Source organism: Malus sylvestris, chromosome 14 (genome assembly GCF_916048215.2).
Source record: "Malus sylvestris chromosome 14, drMalSylv7.2, whole genome shotgun sequence".
Taxonomy (NCBI): Eukaryota; Viridiplantae; Streptophyta; class Magnoliopsida; order Rosales; family Rosaceae; genus Malus; species Malus sylvestris.
The window spans coordinates 9,781,502-9,798,573 of NC_062273.1; the positions used below are offsets into that span (position 1 = coordinate 9,781,502).

The window sequence follows — 17,072 nt, forward strand, 5'->3', positions numbered from 1 at the left end:
AGAAATCGAAGAGGCGTTTGCTTTCTCAAAAGCTGGGCTGCTCAGAGACCACGAGGGCCGATCTCAGAAATCGAAGAAGCACCTGCTTTTTCAGCCTCGTCAGCACCTGTCACATGCACAATCAGCTTTGCGGAAATTACGGGCACTCTGTCGAAGATTTCTGGTGAAGTAGAAAGCACGTGAATCTTACTGTTCAATCACCGCTCTCCATATGCACCATCAACTCCTCGGGTACCACATATAACTTTGTCAAAGATCTCTGACAAAGTTTAGGCACGAGAATTTCGAAGTTCCAGCTACCCTACTATTACCCATAAGGGTAAAGGAACAGCACCACTGCTTGACAACTGGAAAGTCCCTATGTGTGTCGACCTCCGTGTTTTGCGGCAAGACAGGTTGGCAAGAACGTCCAACCTTTACTCACATTCGAGAAAAGACTCCCAACATAATTACTTTCTAAAAAACCGGAGTAGCACCGCTTTCCGAATCTCGAGAGTCAGATCCTCGACGGGATTGCTTGTTCGAAAACCGAAGAGGCACAACTCTCAGAACTTCGAGAGCCAGATTTCCTTAGATAAAGCTTGTCTGTAATCTCCACACGTAATATCAGCTTTCCAGATACCACATACCACTTTTTCAAAGTGCTCTGACAAAATTAAAACACGTGAAGCTGGCAGCTCCCACTACATTGCTGTGACCAAGAAGGGTAAAGGAATAGCATTACTACTTGTTATTGGGAAATCCCTATATACATTGACCTCCCTCCTCAACGGACAGGCAAACCTGCAAAAATGCTCAACCCTTTCTCGCATTCGAAAAGGCACCCTCAACATAACCTCTCGAAATACTCAGCTTTATTTCCCCCCGATAATGCCTCAGCAAATAAGCCACACCAAGAACAAGAGTATCTCATATCATCAGGGTCGAAAGCAAGAGTATCCCATATCATGCTTTCTCCCTGTCTTTGTCTTTGTCCTTGTCCACACCTGCAGGACAAGGAGAAAGAGAGCAGTCAGTCGGAACCTGAAATCAAACCTCCAATTTGGAACTGACTGCCTGGAGCCTTTGCCTGGTTGCTTACTTAGCATTGCTCTCGAGTACTCATCCTCAACTGCTGTCAAGGTCACGAATTCCACCGGCAAATACCTCATGACAGTTGATCAGATATTGGCTCTTTACACTGAAGCTGCCAAGCGTGGATGAGTCACTATGAAGGAATGTTCTGAAGGACCATTTAAATGCAAAGGTTGCACACCACTTCTGCCATGCAAAAGATTGAAGCAGAAGGTTCAACGGTGAGCTGAAACAGATCACTACAGCACGACACCTTTCCATACCACATTCATTATTCCGTCAACAGCAAAAGTATCCCATATCATCAAGGTCGAACATGCTCTAGATTTGATGGACTTGTTTTGACCCTCAAATTTTTGAGTCGGCCTTATACTCTGAAGGGCACCAGAAAACCCTCCAGCACAGTTCAAGAATAAGCCTGTGGAAAGTTACTTCTTCCAAAGCAAAAGTATCTCATATCATCTCTTATCCATTTGCTTCTCCTTATCCTGACAGTTGAATGAGAGACAAGGAGAAGAAGAACAATCAACCGGAAGCCGAAGTCAAACCTCTGATCCTGGGTTGCTTACTTGGAAGTTTGACTGCTTACCTTATCTGTCACCTCTTTCGGCAGATCTCCTAGCTCGGCGACTTGGGGGACTCCTACTATAGGGTTTGTATCACACTTGACTAAGCCCGAAACTACAACTAAGCTTCAAGTGAAATTGATACATTACCTTGTGCGTCAACATCAGCTAAATACACCATTCCCGGATGGAGGAAAGGTACTTCCAGAGAAGGGCAGATGAAGATCAGACCACACTTCGGTACTTAGAAGTTTCGTGATTACTCAAGGGATTGGATCTTGCAAGTCCCCAACCGAGGAGTTTCCCTCACTCGGGAACTTAGGGGAGCACTGTTTGTACCATACTTGACCAATCCCGAAACTACCGAGCACCGGCCAACGCTATACTGTCAAGGACCCAGAAGAGTTCCCCTCCGACCAGGAGGCCAATCACTACTCGACACGTGTCAAGATTAGAAGCCAATCAGAGCGCAGCACGTGTCAACATCAAGAACCAATCATAACATGACACATGTCAATGTGACAAAGCTACAAGTTTTTCTATAAATAGGGGTCATCCCCCCACAATATTGCCTAATGCCATTTTGTGTTAAATCATTCACAAGAACTCACTAAATTGAGAGCTTGATCCTTTGTACTTGTGTAAGCCCTTCACTACTAATAAGAACTCCTCTACTCCGTGGACGTAGCCAATCTGGGTGAACCACGTACATCCTGTGTTTGCTTCTCTGTCTCTATTCATTTACGTACTTATCCTCACTAGTGACTGAAGCAACCAAGCAACCAAGCGAAGGTCACAAAACCTGACACTTTCTGTTGTACCAAAGTCTTCGCTGATTTTGTGCATCAACACACATGAACAACATAAACCTCACCTGATACTCACATGTACGTCCACAACACCAATTCACATATATACATCAAATACTAATTCATATATTTCATATAATATGCATGCATGGCATTTTAAAACATACTTTCATTTATTTTCAATTTCTGGGAAAAATCAATAGTATATAGGTAAATACAGAAAATACTGCCCACTCACCTGGAGTTCGCCCAACAACTCCCCAGCACCACACATCAAGGCGTCATGACGATCGGCGCCTAGAATAAAAATCAAATCCAACCTCAGAAATCATATCGATAGAATATAATTTATATAAAACACGTCACTACGTAGTTCGATCCGGAAGATCTGCAACTCAGATTTCAAATCCATAACTTCCAAAGGTCCACAATATACCTCTAGGACATCATCCTAAAATTTCATTACCATCCAACGATCGGATCTCCGTCAATTTCGAAAACCAAGTGACGGTTAACATTCTATTTTATGAACTTACAACTCCAATTCCGAAAGATCCGTAAATCGGATTCCCAATCCGTAAGTTCCTATAATCCTCAAATATTACGTATTACAACGTATCAAAGTTGGGTGACGATCCGACGGTTGGATCGTAAATTCACATTTTCACCTAACCACGAATCGAAACGAACTTAGGTTCAATTACTCAATTTACGTCCATCAATTATCAAAACTGAACCTAGAACCTTAAACACATGCTAAGAATGACATTGGCGGCCCATTAGCCACGCGCCGCCGCACGGGCCGCCGCGGGTGGCGGTCGGCAGCCCCGGCTCGCCGGAAAATCCAACTATTTCCAAAAATTCTCAAAAATATAGAATTGAAGATCTCCATGAGTAGAGCAACTTTCATACCTGTGGCCAAGGCCAATTTGGCCTGGAAACACTTCAAATTCATCAAATTCCGTGCGGACCCTAGAATTGGGTGAGTTCCAATTCGACCTTCAAATCAACTCCACCGTCCAAATCAAAGCTTGGGCTTTGTTCCAGGTCCTAAGGGAATACTAATGGTGTTAGTAATTGAAAGAAAACATTTCAAGATTTGAAGAATTTGGACAAGAAGGTCGCGGCACCCGTGTGGGTGTTCTTCGCGAAATCACCACGAAATTTCATGATTTTTGGGGTGAAACATGAAGAGGGAAGGCCTAGGTGTTGATTGGAAGTGGTACCTTGATCCAATTGGTGAGAAATCCGGTGAAAATCGCCGGAATTTGGGTGTGGGTGTCGCGGGTAAACGGGTTGGGGGAAAACCTGTTTTCTGATCTTCTCTCCTCCGCTTCTCGCCCTCTCTCCTTTCCTCCTTTCCTCTGTTCCGATTGGTCGGCTTCTCCCTCTCTCAATCCCTCTTGATGCCTTCTTCTCTCTTGTCCCGATTGGGCATTTCTGCCCAATCTCCTTCCTCTGGTTCTTCCTCTCACGCGCACACACACACACAAAAACCTTCTTTCACTTATATTTATTTATTTTTGTTTTCCTTACATCCAAGCCATCCATTTAATTCTTCATTAAATCTGGGCCATCCAAATTTTAATAATAAAATTTATAAAATGCCCAAACTTCAAACTTTAAAATCTTTTTCGTTATAACTCCAAATAACGAACCGTCAGCGCCCACACGTCCGTAGCGACGAGTACTACGAGGATATGTCAAGAAAATAAATCTTAGATGGCACGACACAACGATTAACCTCGAATAATGCGCGTACCTCAAAGGGCATTTTTGTAAAATCCTTTATTAAAACTTTAAAACTCTTAAAATCAAGGATGGGCTGTCACATTTTATATAAAAGAACTGACACACCCCGACCCAGAATGTCCACTAAAATGGGTACATTTTGTTTAAAAAAAATTGGATACATTTTATATAAAAGAACTGACACACCCCGACCCAGAATGTCCACTAGGACTCTGAATCGAGCTATGTTGGCCGACACCTGGAAGGTGACGAAGCCATAAAGTGTGCTGATGTGAAAGAAAATGTGAATAAATTTAAACATAAGAGTGCCTAAATACCAAAGTGCACCGGTGAGCCGGAATGAACTCTCTTCACACGTGGCGTTAGAGCATAAGCAAGTACAGAATAGTGAATTAAGAATCGTACTCTCGAAATAATCTCCAATACTAAGAATCGCCACGAATCTTCGATGATAAGAAAGCTCAGCTAATAAAACCTGGAAGGTGAAGACAATACAAGGGTGAGTGGCCCTGTAAGTATAATTTTAATAGAAACCATGCAAAACATTACAACCCCTCACTATAACACCTGTATAGTTACCAGAAAATTCATAATATACCACAACACAGCATTTCATCAATAATATCAAATAATCATGCGATTAATAACTCATTGATTTCCTGATTGATTTCCTCACCTCCCTCTCTCCTTTCCGATTGGGCAGTGCCCATCTTCTTTCTCTCCCTTTTATCTGCTGCCATCAGGCAGCCTCCCCCTTCATTTTCTTCCCTTATTTCTTTTTCCCTCCTCCTATTTTTCTAACAATCAGCTTTATAATAATAATACTAATAATACTAATATGAAATGAAAGAAATAATAAATAACAATCCTTACCAACATACATTTGGAATACAGTAAGGTAATAGTTCATACGGATCATGAATTAGCGGTCAACGAAAATCAATACCCTTGCCACTAGGGTATTCTCGTAAATCCACATTTTAAAATTTATAAAATAATAAAATTTGGGACGGGTTGTCACAAGAACAATTGGTACATTTTAGATTAAAAAAAATAAATAGGTCTTAAATTAGAAAACGGATACATTTTACATAAAATAGGGTACTTACAAAAAAAAATGGTACATTTTATATATAACAAAGTGATACATTTTTAAAGACAAATGGGTACATAATTAGTAAATTATTTGTGCAAATAAAAGGTTAAAAAAATGAGTACAAATAAAAGTTTGAAAAATATGTACACAAAAAGAAATTAATATATGTATACAAACTAAAATTGAAAAGAAAATTGGTACAATTAAAAAAAAAGGTTGCAAATTAAAATGGGTACAAAGTAAAAATAAAAATATATGATACAAAATTAAGCCATATATATATATATTAAATGTAATGTTTCTAACACTAAATGAATATATTTGGAAATAAAATTTAATTATCTTGACATGTAAAATATTTTATTATTGAAATAATTAATGACGTTTACTAAAACCGAGGGACCTTTATGAAAAATTGAAAAGGAATAAGGTTTCAATCAAGGAAGTTGAAAAAAAAAGGAATGGGAGCCTAATTTCTCCTTTTGTTAATTTGGACAATTTTTCCTATTTTTAAAGGCTAATATTTTTAAGGGAATATTTTTTGTGGTGACTGATGTGGTGTACAAAATATGGTTTATGTAGATAGTTTAAGAAATATATATGCCCTCCCCTTAATGTACATACATCTTTGTACTCTATGCTTTGTTTTAGTTTCATTGACTTTCTTGCTTAGCTGCATAAGAGCAAGTAAAATACCTTTTCCGCGTTTGCATTGAGTAAATGGGGTACAATTGTGGCACATGAACGGTAAGTAAAGAACTACTTTATGGGAAGCAAGGCTCTTTGACGAGAATGCATTGAAAGACCCTGTAGCGTCTCCTAAGCACCTTCGTGCTAAGCCGCTAGAGCACTAAAGTGTCTGCTAAACTAAAGGTGCATCAATGATACCTTCTTGCTAATTGTCTTTCTATCGAAAATCTCTATTATCCTGTTAGTATTAGTCAGTGAAAGCATAAAAAAATCTTTAATTTATGAGTGAGCAAGCGTGTTCTTTTGTTTCAATTTCCTACCTTTTTTTTGTTGATCGGATGTACCGATAAAAATATCTAATTGAACTCATAGATGGTGAATTCGATACCAAATTAGATTTATACTAATATATATATATATATATATATATATATATATATATATATATATATATTATGCCCGCAATGTTATATTAAACATATAGACGATATACTCAAAATATCTACGATATTATATCTATAAATGACTGTCAATATGGACATCATATCAACAATATCTTCACTATCTTGATACTATAGACATCGTATCAACAATATCTACACTTCTCTATACTATATTGGTTGAAGTGTCAATTTAATCCTTGAATTATCACCTCAGTGAAAATTAGGTCCCTGAATTAAAAAAAAGTCCTTAAATTCAATTATAATTGCTAATTTCATCTCTACTATTATATTCACAACTAATTTTTCCAATTTTTTTTGTCAACTTAAGGCACTTGACACACTTTAGAGTGTAATACTGTCATTTTCTCGCCTCTAAACCCTTAACAATTCATACATGTTATGAATCTAACATCTAATTTACCCTCTAAAGTTAACTCCATACGCTATTTCTTTATGAAAAATTACCAATCTACCCTCCAATGTGTATCACATGCAAGTAACGTGACTTAAATTGAAGGAAAATTGAATATACTAGTTTTGAATCTAATATTAGGGATGTCAGTGGCAGATTTTTAAAATTCAATGGCTGATTTTATGAAAAAATAGTTTAGAGACCTAACTTTCACTCAAGTAATAATTCAAGGATTAAATTGGTAATTCACCCTACTATATTTACACAAGGTACTTTAAACATTTCCATCCTTTCACCCAAGTCACTTGTGTATTCCTATTTCTACGAAAAATATCATTTATGGTATTTCAATCTAAATATCAGGACAGGACATTAGTTCTCTTCTCCAGTACTTGAATCAATTGGAATGAAATGATGAATCTATTTTTGTCAATAAAAAATAGAGAGGCAAATGCTTATTCATTTGATTCTCACATTCCATGAGTAGCCGAGACATTAAGGAATATCCAGATAGAGCGTCTTTCTTTCCATTTCAGCAACTAAAGTTTGAAGTCCTTTAGCTAATTTCTCAAGAAGGAATTAGGGTTGGGGGAAGATGAGAGGAAAAGGTGGATTTTTTTTTTTTTAAATTTCATTAGTTAATTATTATTTAATATTTTTGTAGACATCGAAATTTCGGTAAATAAATGTTGACCGATAAATCAAAGTTTCAACGCTCATGTATTACATAAATTTTACACGTAGCGTGTGTCTAAACAAAAAATCAAAATAAGTTGGAAAAGTCATCAAACAGGACACGTGTCAACACCTGGCAGAAACGACTTATTTCATCTGGAATATTATATTCAAAAGGCCTTGGAAATTTCTATAAATAGAAGGCTAATTCATTCATTTAAAGGAACCAAAATCATTAGGCAAAATTCTTGAAGTTCTGAAGCTCTGAAACTCCGAAGCTCTCAAGCATCCAGGTTCCCGAAGAATCAAGAAAGCTCTCTTCGTTCTTCGTTCTTCATTCATCGTTCTTCCAAGATCAAGCCCCAACGGCCCTTTGGACAACAATCATCCACCAATTCAAGATCAAGCCCGACGGTCCTCGAAGAAAGTGTTCTTCGTTCTTCGTTCATCGTTATTCCAAGATCAAGCCCCAACAGCCCTTTACACCAACAATCATCCACCAATTCAAGATCAAGCCCCGACGGCCCTCGAAGAAAGTGTTCTTCGTTCTTCGTTCATCGTTCTTCCAAGATTAAACCCCAACGGCCCTTTACACCAACAATCATCCACCAATTCAAGATCAAGCCCCGACGGCCTTTGGATCAACAAGCCACCATTCTTCAAGATCAAGCCCAAAAGCCCTTGAAGATCCGTTCATCACTGTTCTTCAAGATCAAGCCCAAAAGCCCTTGAAGATCCGCTCATCACCGTTATTCAAGATCAAGCCTCAACGGCTCCTTGAAGATTCGCTCAAATCCACCTTCAAAGATCAAGCCTATGGCCCTTGAAGAAACTTCCAACTATTCATCCAAGATCAAGCCTCGACGGCCCTTGGATCAACGAAACATCCATAAATCAACACCTTATGGAGATCGAATCAGAGGATCAAAATAGAGAGAGATTGTAAAATACAAATATTATTTTATGCACGTTGTTCTTGTCTCTTCGTTTCAGGAAAATTTCGTGTTTACAAATTTGGCACGCCCGGTGGGATCATCTCTACCTCTCATCTCTTTCTCCGTTCAAGAAATTCGAGCACACTTCCAAAATCAATGGCATCAAGGAAGGCTCAAGCTGTTCCCACAACCAACACGAAGAACAAGAGCATCCTTGCCGCAGGCGGCGCCATTTCAGGCATCATAACTCGAAGCAAGGCAAGAGCTCTTGTTGCCTCCTCTTCCACCCCTACATCAACCCTGCCAAAGGAACAAGAGTACCCGAGGTACGAACCTGTGATCACCCTGGCCTCGCTAAGGGCACCAAGGGAGGAAAGCCCGTAGAAGTACTCCGAGTCTTTGTTTTCCGATGCTGACTCAAGCGACAGCACATCCATGCAAGTTATGGCTACCGGAGCAACTTCAATCGAAGAGCAGCTGGCTCAGATGAATGAAGCAATTGCAAGGTTAACCCGAACTGTGGAAGAAAAAGACTTACAAATTGCAGCACTCGTCAACCGACTAGAGGCACATGATGGCGAGAAACCCAACCCGAAGATTGATCATCTGAAGAAGGAAGACGACGAAGAAGACGAGCCCCCGGTGAAGAAAATCGATGTGAAGCCGGAGCCAGACCAAGCAGCGGCACTCATGGGATCTCTTTCTATCCAGCAGTTGCAAGAGATGATCACCAACACCATCAAGGCACAATATGAAGGAAGCTCTCATGCCTCCACGTTGTACTCGAAGCCTTACTCTAGGAAGATTGACGCCTTAAGGATGCCGAAGGGCTATCAACCGCCGAAGTTTATGCAATTTGACGGAAAGGGAAACCCAAAGCAACATGTCGCACATTTCGTCGAAACCTGCAACAATGCAGGGACGGAGGGAGATTACCTCGCCAAGCAGTTTGTGCGCTCGTTAAAAGGAAACGCCTTTAAGTGGTACACAGACCTGGAGCCCGAGTCCATCAACAGCTGGGAACAATTGGAAAGGGAATTCCTCAACTGCTTCTACAGTACCCGCCGCACTATGAGCATGTTGGAGCTGACGAGCACGAAACAATGGAGGGAAGAACCAGTCATGGACTACATCAACCGATGGCGTAATCTAAGCCTCGACTGTAAGGACAGGCTCTCCGAGATTTCTTCAATCGAGATGTGCATCCAGGGCATGCAATGGGGTTTACAATACATCCTTCAAGGTATCAAGCCACGGACTTTTGAAGAATTAGCCACCCGTGCCCACGACATGGAACTGAGCATCGCCCACCATGGAAAGAAGGAGCCAATCACCGATTTCAAAAGGGATAAGGTGTTTACTTCAAGAGCAGACAATCATGGGAAAAAGCCCGCCAATGAAGCTTTTACCACCAAAACCATCCCTATCAAGACCTTGTCCGCACCCGTCAAAATCTCATTCAATAACAAAGCAAAGGAGATAAAAAGAAGTGAGCCTTCCCACACCCAAGATAGGTACAAAAACACTTTGAGGGAACTGGAGCAGAAGGTATACCCTTTTCCGGACTCCGACATGGATGCAATGCTGGACGACTTGCTGGAGAAGAAGGTGATTGAGTTGCCTGAATGCAAACGCCCTGAAGAGATAAATCGTACCAACGATCCCAAGTACTGCAAGTACCATCGTATCGTGGGTCATCATGTGGGCAAATGTTTCATCCTAAAAGAACTCATCATGAAGTTGGCACAGTAAGGGCGGATTAAGCTCGACCTAGAAGACACAGCCGCAACGCATACCACTACGATTGTGTTCGGGTCCTTTGATCCCGTGCTTCTTCAAGAAATACCCGACCATTCCTATCAATGCACAAGCTACACGGCACCTTCTGCACAACCATCATTGGGGGCAAACGACCAGGATGCACCTATCGATGATGAAGAAGGGTGGACATTGGTGACCTATAAGAAGACGAGGAAGCCAAGACCACAAGCTATAAAGCCAAAGGGGGAGCAAGCGAGAAAGCATCGTCGCCGCAACAATAGGAAGCCTAAAAGAAGTATAAGAGCTGCTAAGTCAACATATGCTGGGGAACCTATGGAGCAAGAGCCACGTATTCCTGTCTCCTTGCACGAATACTTCCCGGAGGACTTCTTCCAACAGTGCACTATCACTGCATGTCACATGGTCGAAGTAGAAATGGAAGAACCCTTAAAAGGCAAAGCTGTCACCACTGAGGGGGAAAAGACTCCTACAACTGAAGAAGGTCTGCCAACACACTTTAGCATCGAGGGAGCGCTCCGGTTGCCAAAAAAGATGCGAAAAGCACTGGCAGCGGTCTTGGCAAGTTCCGACGACCATGAAGTGCAAGAAAGCAAGAACGAAAACTTGAAGCTTCAACCACATGAATGTGCCACATGCTGTGCCACCGAGGACGCAATCCACTTCACCGACGAAGACTTGCTGCTAGGATCCAAGCCTCACAACCGACCTCTCTTCATCTCTGGTTACGTAAGGGAGCACAAAGTCAGTCGCATGCTTGTGGATGGCGGATCAGCCATAAATATCATGCCAAAGTCAACAATGACCACAATTGGCATCAAGGTGGATGAACTATCCCTAAACCGTCTACTAATCCAAGGTTTTAACCAAGGAGGACAAAGAGCGATGGGCATGATCCGAGTAGAGATGACCATTGGTGAACTCAAGTCAAGCACAATATTCCACGTGATTGATGCAAGAACTTCCTACAGTTTGCTCTTAGGAAGGCCTTAGATCCATGCGAATGGAGTAGTACCGTCCACCCTTCACCAATGCTTAAAATTTTACCGAGAATGAGTAAAGGTGATCTATGGCGACACCAAGCCATTCACCGAAGCCGAATCACATTTCGCAGACGCCAAGTTCTACATGGATGAAGACATGGTGCCCGAAACTCTTCCAAAAGAGATTAAATCCATGGGCAAAGCAACACCTAAAAAACAGGAGTGGCAAGCCGTGCCCAAGAAGCAAGAAGAAGAAGCTATGCCATCTTCAAGCAAAAACGACGATGAGCTTGCTAAACCTGCAACAACCAGAGGGAATAGGACGCCTTCAAATGGACCAAACATACCCGTTTTCCGATACATCCCAACGTCGAGAAGAAAGAATGGTCAATTCCCGTTTGAAACTGCAGCAAGCAGAGCCGATACACAGCGGCACATGGATAATGTAAAGTTGCTCAAAACAAATGCAGTTTTGCCTCTGACACAGCTAAGCGACATTAAGGTTGCAAGGCCATCACAAGGCTTCATAAAAGGCCTGCCAAAGGGGGTAGAACCAAGCTTTCTCCCAACCAAGAGGACCGAAGAAGGTTTTGATCCAAACGCCTACAAACTCATGTTGAAAGCTGGGTACAACTTCACCTCCTCTGCAAATTTGGGAAAGAAGGATTTGAACACCATCAAAGACAAGGAACGTGATCTTACTAAAACTCAGAAGAAGTTGGAGGAGCATGGTTACGGGGTCAACAACAACAAAGCTGGACTTGGCTTCACACCAAATGCACCGGTGAAGATCTCCAGCAAGGCAAAAAATGCTAGCGCTCAACACATCAACGTGAGCATTATACAAGATAAAGAGGAGCCTCGAACTGCCCATCAGACGTCAGTATTCAATAGAATGAATCGTTCAAGGACCAGAGTTTCGGCACCTAAACTCATTGGCGGTCAAAACAGAACTTTCGTCTTCAAAAGGCTTAACACGTCAGTATCTCGAAGCTCTGTTTTCAAAAGGTTATCGAAACCTAAGAAGCAAAGCGATACGACTAGCTTTCCTCCACGACAGTTAGTTATGGAAAGACTTGGAGAAGCTAAAGAGCATTCCAAAAGGAGAAAGACAACACCAGAAGTAGAAAAGATCGATCGTCTGGCAGAAAAGGATGACGTTCGAAGTTCCATTCCTTCAAGAATGAAGCGCCAAGCAATTTTAGAGGTTAACACAGTTGGATCACTGAAAGTGAAAAGGCGCACCATCATCCACACTGGACAATCTTCATGCCAACAAGCTCGAGAGGTCAACACCGAAGAAGAGGCCCAAGACGTCTTCCACATCACAATCCAAGAAGGTGAAGAAGATGAAATCCTCGAGGAAGATGTCATTGCAGCACCGTCACAACTCGAAGATGGAGGGCAAGCCACAGTTGACGATCTCAAAGAACTCAACTTAGGCACAAGTGAGGAACCAAAGCCTATCTTCGTAAGTGCATTACTAAGTGCAGACGAGATAGAGAAGTATTACCAGCTGCTATTAGAGTACAAGGACGTCTTTGCTTGGACCTACAAGGAAATGCCCGGCCTCGACCCTATCATTGCTGTGCATCATCTTGCAGTCAAGCCTGGAACGCGACCAATAAAGCAAACTCAAAGACGCTATCGATCCGAGCTCATCCCACAAATCGAGGCTGAGATTAACAAGTTGATCGAAGCAGGCTTCATTCGAGAGGTGCAATACCCTAAGTGGATCTCTAACATCGTCATAGTTCTTAAGAAATCTGGACAAATACGTGTTTGCGTAGACTTCCGAGACCTCAATGATGCTTGCCCAAAGGATGACTTTCTATTGCCAATCATTGAAATCATGGTGGACGCGACCACTGGCCATGAGGCACTATCATTCATGGACGACTCTTCTGGATACAATCAAATTCGTATGGCTCTTGAAGATGAGGAACTAACAGCCTTCCGCACTCCAAAAGGTATCTACTGCTACAAGGTGATGCCCTTTGGCCTGAAGAATGCTGGAGCTACATATCAACGCGCAATGCAGAAGATCTTCAATGACATGCTACACAAGAATGTAGAATGCTATGTAGACGATGTGGTGGTCAAGACAAAGAAAAGACCAAATCACTTGAAGGATTTGCGAGTAGTGTTCGAAAGGTTGCGAAAATACAACCTCAAGATGAACCCGTTAAAATGTGCATTTGGTGTCACATCTGGAAAGTTCCTCGGCTTCATTGTCAAGCATCGTGGCATTGAAGTGGACCAATCAAAGATCAAGGCCATTCAAAGCAAGCCCGAGCCAAGAAACCTGCACGAGTTGAAAAGTCTACAAGGACGGCTAGCCTTCATCAGACGCTTCATCTCCAACCTTGCAGGGCGTTGTCAACCGTTCAGTCGACTCATGAAGAAAGATGTTCCATTCGTATGGGACAAAGCATGCAACAATGCTTTTGAAAGCATAAAGAAGTATTTATCAAGTCCACCTGTCCTGGGGGCACCTGTACCAGGGAAACCGCTCATATTGTACATTGCTGCTCAGGAAAGTTCAGTTTGAGCACTCTTGGCATAGGAAAACGAATCCCAGAAAGAATAAGCGCTCTACTACCTCAGTCGAACGCTCACCGACGCTGAGTTGAACTACTCCCCAAAAGAAAAAATGTGCCTTACCTTGATGTTTGCCATCCAAAAGCTCAGACATTACATGCATGCTTACACCATCCACTTGGTTGCTAAAGCTGACCCAGTCAAATATGTCATGTCCAAGCCAGTTTTGACAGGACGACTAGCTAAATGGGCATTGCTTCTCAATCAATACGAGATCATCTACGTCCCAGCTAAAGCCATCAAGGGACAAGCGCTAGCAGACTTCCTTGCCGACCATCAAATCCCAGCCGATTGGAAAATCTCAGACGACTTGCCTGATGAAGAGGTGTTCTACATCGACATATTTCCGACATGGACGATGTTCTTCGATGAATCTGCACGAGCAGACGAAGCGGGGGCATGAGTAGTATTCATGTCGCCATAAAGGCAAATACTACCTTATTCATTCCAACTAAGCGAATTATGCTTCAACAACGTCGCTGAGTACCAATCACTGATCATCGGGCTCCAAATGGCAATCAACATGGAAATCATAGCCCTTGAGATATATGGCGACTCCAAGCTCATAATCAATCAACTCTTGACTGAATATGAGGTTAGGAAAGATGATCTCGTCCCATACTTCCGGCTGGCAACGCAATTGCTATAAAGATTTGAGGTCGTAACACTAGAACACGTGCCAAGAAAAGAGAATCAAATGGCAGACGCTCTCGCCAACCTAGCCTCGAGCATAACGTTAGGAGAAGACGAAGCCACAAACGTGCCAGTCTGCCAAAGATGGGTAATCCCGCCTGTCACTGAAATGGTACTAAGTGATACAAATGTTATTTCCATACTTCCGGTCAGCGTTGAAGAATGGAGACAGCCGCTGATCAACTACTTGGAGCATGGAATACTCCCAGATGATCCAAAACACCGTTCTGAAGGACGTTGACGAGCGCATCGCTTCCTCTATTACAAAGGGACACTCTACCGGCGATCTTTTGAAGGAGTACTTCTGAGATGCTTAGGCGAGGAAGAAGCCAATCAAGCCATGGAAGAAGCACACTAAAAAATATGTGGAGCGCATCAGTCCGGACCGAAGCTTCATTTCCAGCTCAAAAGAATGGGTTACTACTGGCCAAGCATGGTAAAGGACTGCCTAGAACACGCCAAAAAGTGCCAAGCCTGCCAATTTCACGCCAACTTCATACATCAACCGCCTGAACCATTACACCCTACAGCTACTTCATGGCCATTCGATGCATGGGGATTAGATGTAGTAGGACCAATTGCGCCAAAGTCATCTGCAGGAGAAGCTTACATTCTGGCTGCAACAGATTACTTCTCCAAGTGGACTGAAGCCATACCCCTGAAGGAAGTCAAGAAGGAAACTGTCGTCCGTTTCATCAAGGAACATATCATCCACCGATATGGCGTGCCTCGCTACATTGTCACTGATAACGGAAAACAGTTCTCCAACCGACTCGTGGACGAGCTCTGGGAGAAATACAAGTTCAAGCAGCACAAATCCTCCATGTATCATGCTCCGGCCAACGGTCTTGCAGAAACATTTAACAAGACATTGTGCAACTTCCTGAAGAAGGTAATCGGCAGAACAAAGAAAGACTGGCATGAAAGAATAGGCGAAACACTTTGGGCATACAGGACGACATATAGAACGCCTACCCAAGCTACACCTTATTCTCTCGTATATGGCGTGGAAGCTGTTCTACCGCTCGAAAGTCAAATCCTCTCGCTAAGGATGGCTCTACAAGAAGGCTTGACTGACGAAGAGAATGCAAAGTTACGCCTTCAAGAGCTGGAAGCCCTGGATGAGAAAAGACTCGAAGCCCAGCAACATTTGGAGTGTTATCAAGCACGACTCTCCAAGGCATTCAACAAGAAAGTTTTCCCTCGTTCTTTTCAAATGGGAGATCTCGTCCTTTCATTGCGTAGGCCTATCATCACAACTCACAAGACAAAGAGCAAGTTCACGTCAAAATGGGATGGACCATACGTAATACAAGAAGTCTACACTAATGGCGCCTACTTAATCATGGCGGAAGACGGCTTGAAGATCGGCCCTATCAATGGCAGATTCTTGAAGCGCTACTACCCCTGAAAGGCGAAAACTTATGCTCTTTCTTCGCACAAGCCTAAACTGCATGAACCAAAGCTCCTGGCCCGCAAGAGCATAAACTGTGTACGGTAAAATCATCATCAAAATCACTGTTAAATTCATCACTCATTTGAACTACGTTATGACTTGATCCCTCCTCAACAAAGGGTATGTAGGCAACTTGAAGCATCAAAACTTCAAGTACAGTCACACCATCTAAAAAAAATAAATATATATATATATATATATAACACTTTGAAGATTGAAGAGCAAATTCAAGAACATAAGTGCTTTATTTCTCTAGAAGAAGGAGTCGGCTCCAAAGCCTTATTATTAAAAAAAAACAAAACATAAGGTACTACTTGAAAACTATGTCCTTAAAACTACGAAGGCGCTCTTCAAGCGAGCCTTCCAAAGTCTTCAAAGTCTCTACCTCGATGGGAGACAAGATGGGCAACTCCATAGCCATGCCTTTCTCTCGTTCTAGGCGCGAAATCTCCTCTTGGTATTGAGAAAGTGCAGTTCCCTGCTCCGCAAGAACACTTTCAAGTTGCGATGCTTCGATTACCAACTGCTCCCGCTCTCGCACCAATGCATCTAGACGCCCCTGGACAGAAGTTAAAGAAGTCTCCGTGACTTGATAATTTCCTGAAATAGCTTGCTGAAAAGACCGGACTTGAGCCAATGACGAGTTTATCGTTGCTAGCTGATGAGCTCTAACATCTGGACTCAACTTCTCCAAAGAAATAGCACGCAAGGAAGAATACTCAGTCGAGGCAGCCATAAGTTCGGCAATCTTGATCTTCAAGGATGAGGAATCAACGTTAAGGTTGTCAATCACAGAAACAAACTTCAACAAGTCCTCATTGAGCAACGTAAGGTCTTCCAGTGGACACTTATAAATCCTCACTTCAATATGGCCCTTGATCTCCATTGCCACACCAAGACTGATGCGATGGATGAGTCGCTCAGTACCGCTAAGGTTCGGCCCTCTCAAAGAGATCTCAGAGCTAGCTGGCAAAAGTGTTGGACGCATGACAGGTTCTTGCATATCTCCACCTACACATGGCAAACTCGGGAAGTTCGGCGGATTTGGAACAAGCTCTACACCAGGCGGATCCCCGATCTCTTTGTCTGTAGGTAGGCCGTCTATAAA

General features: G+C 42.4%; 1 long non-coding RNA gene across 1 annotated transcript; it reads right to left on the reverse strand.

The window, feature by feature from the left end:
* Positions 1-2,676: 2,676 nt before the first annotated feature.
* LOC126599415 (uncharacterized) lies at positions 2,677-3,911 on the reverse strand. Its single transcript, XR_007615115.1, has 3 exons — positions 3,676-3,911; positions 3,362-3,499; positions 2,677-2,746 (listed from the first exon to the last, which is right to left on the reverse strand). It is a non-coding gene; the product is annotated as an uncharacterized LOC126599415 (long non-coding RNA).
* Between the last annotated feature and the right edge of the window lie 13,161 nt (positions 3,912-17,072).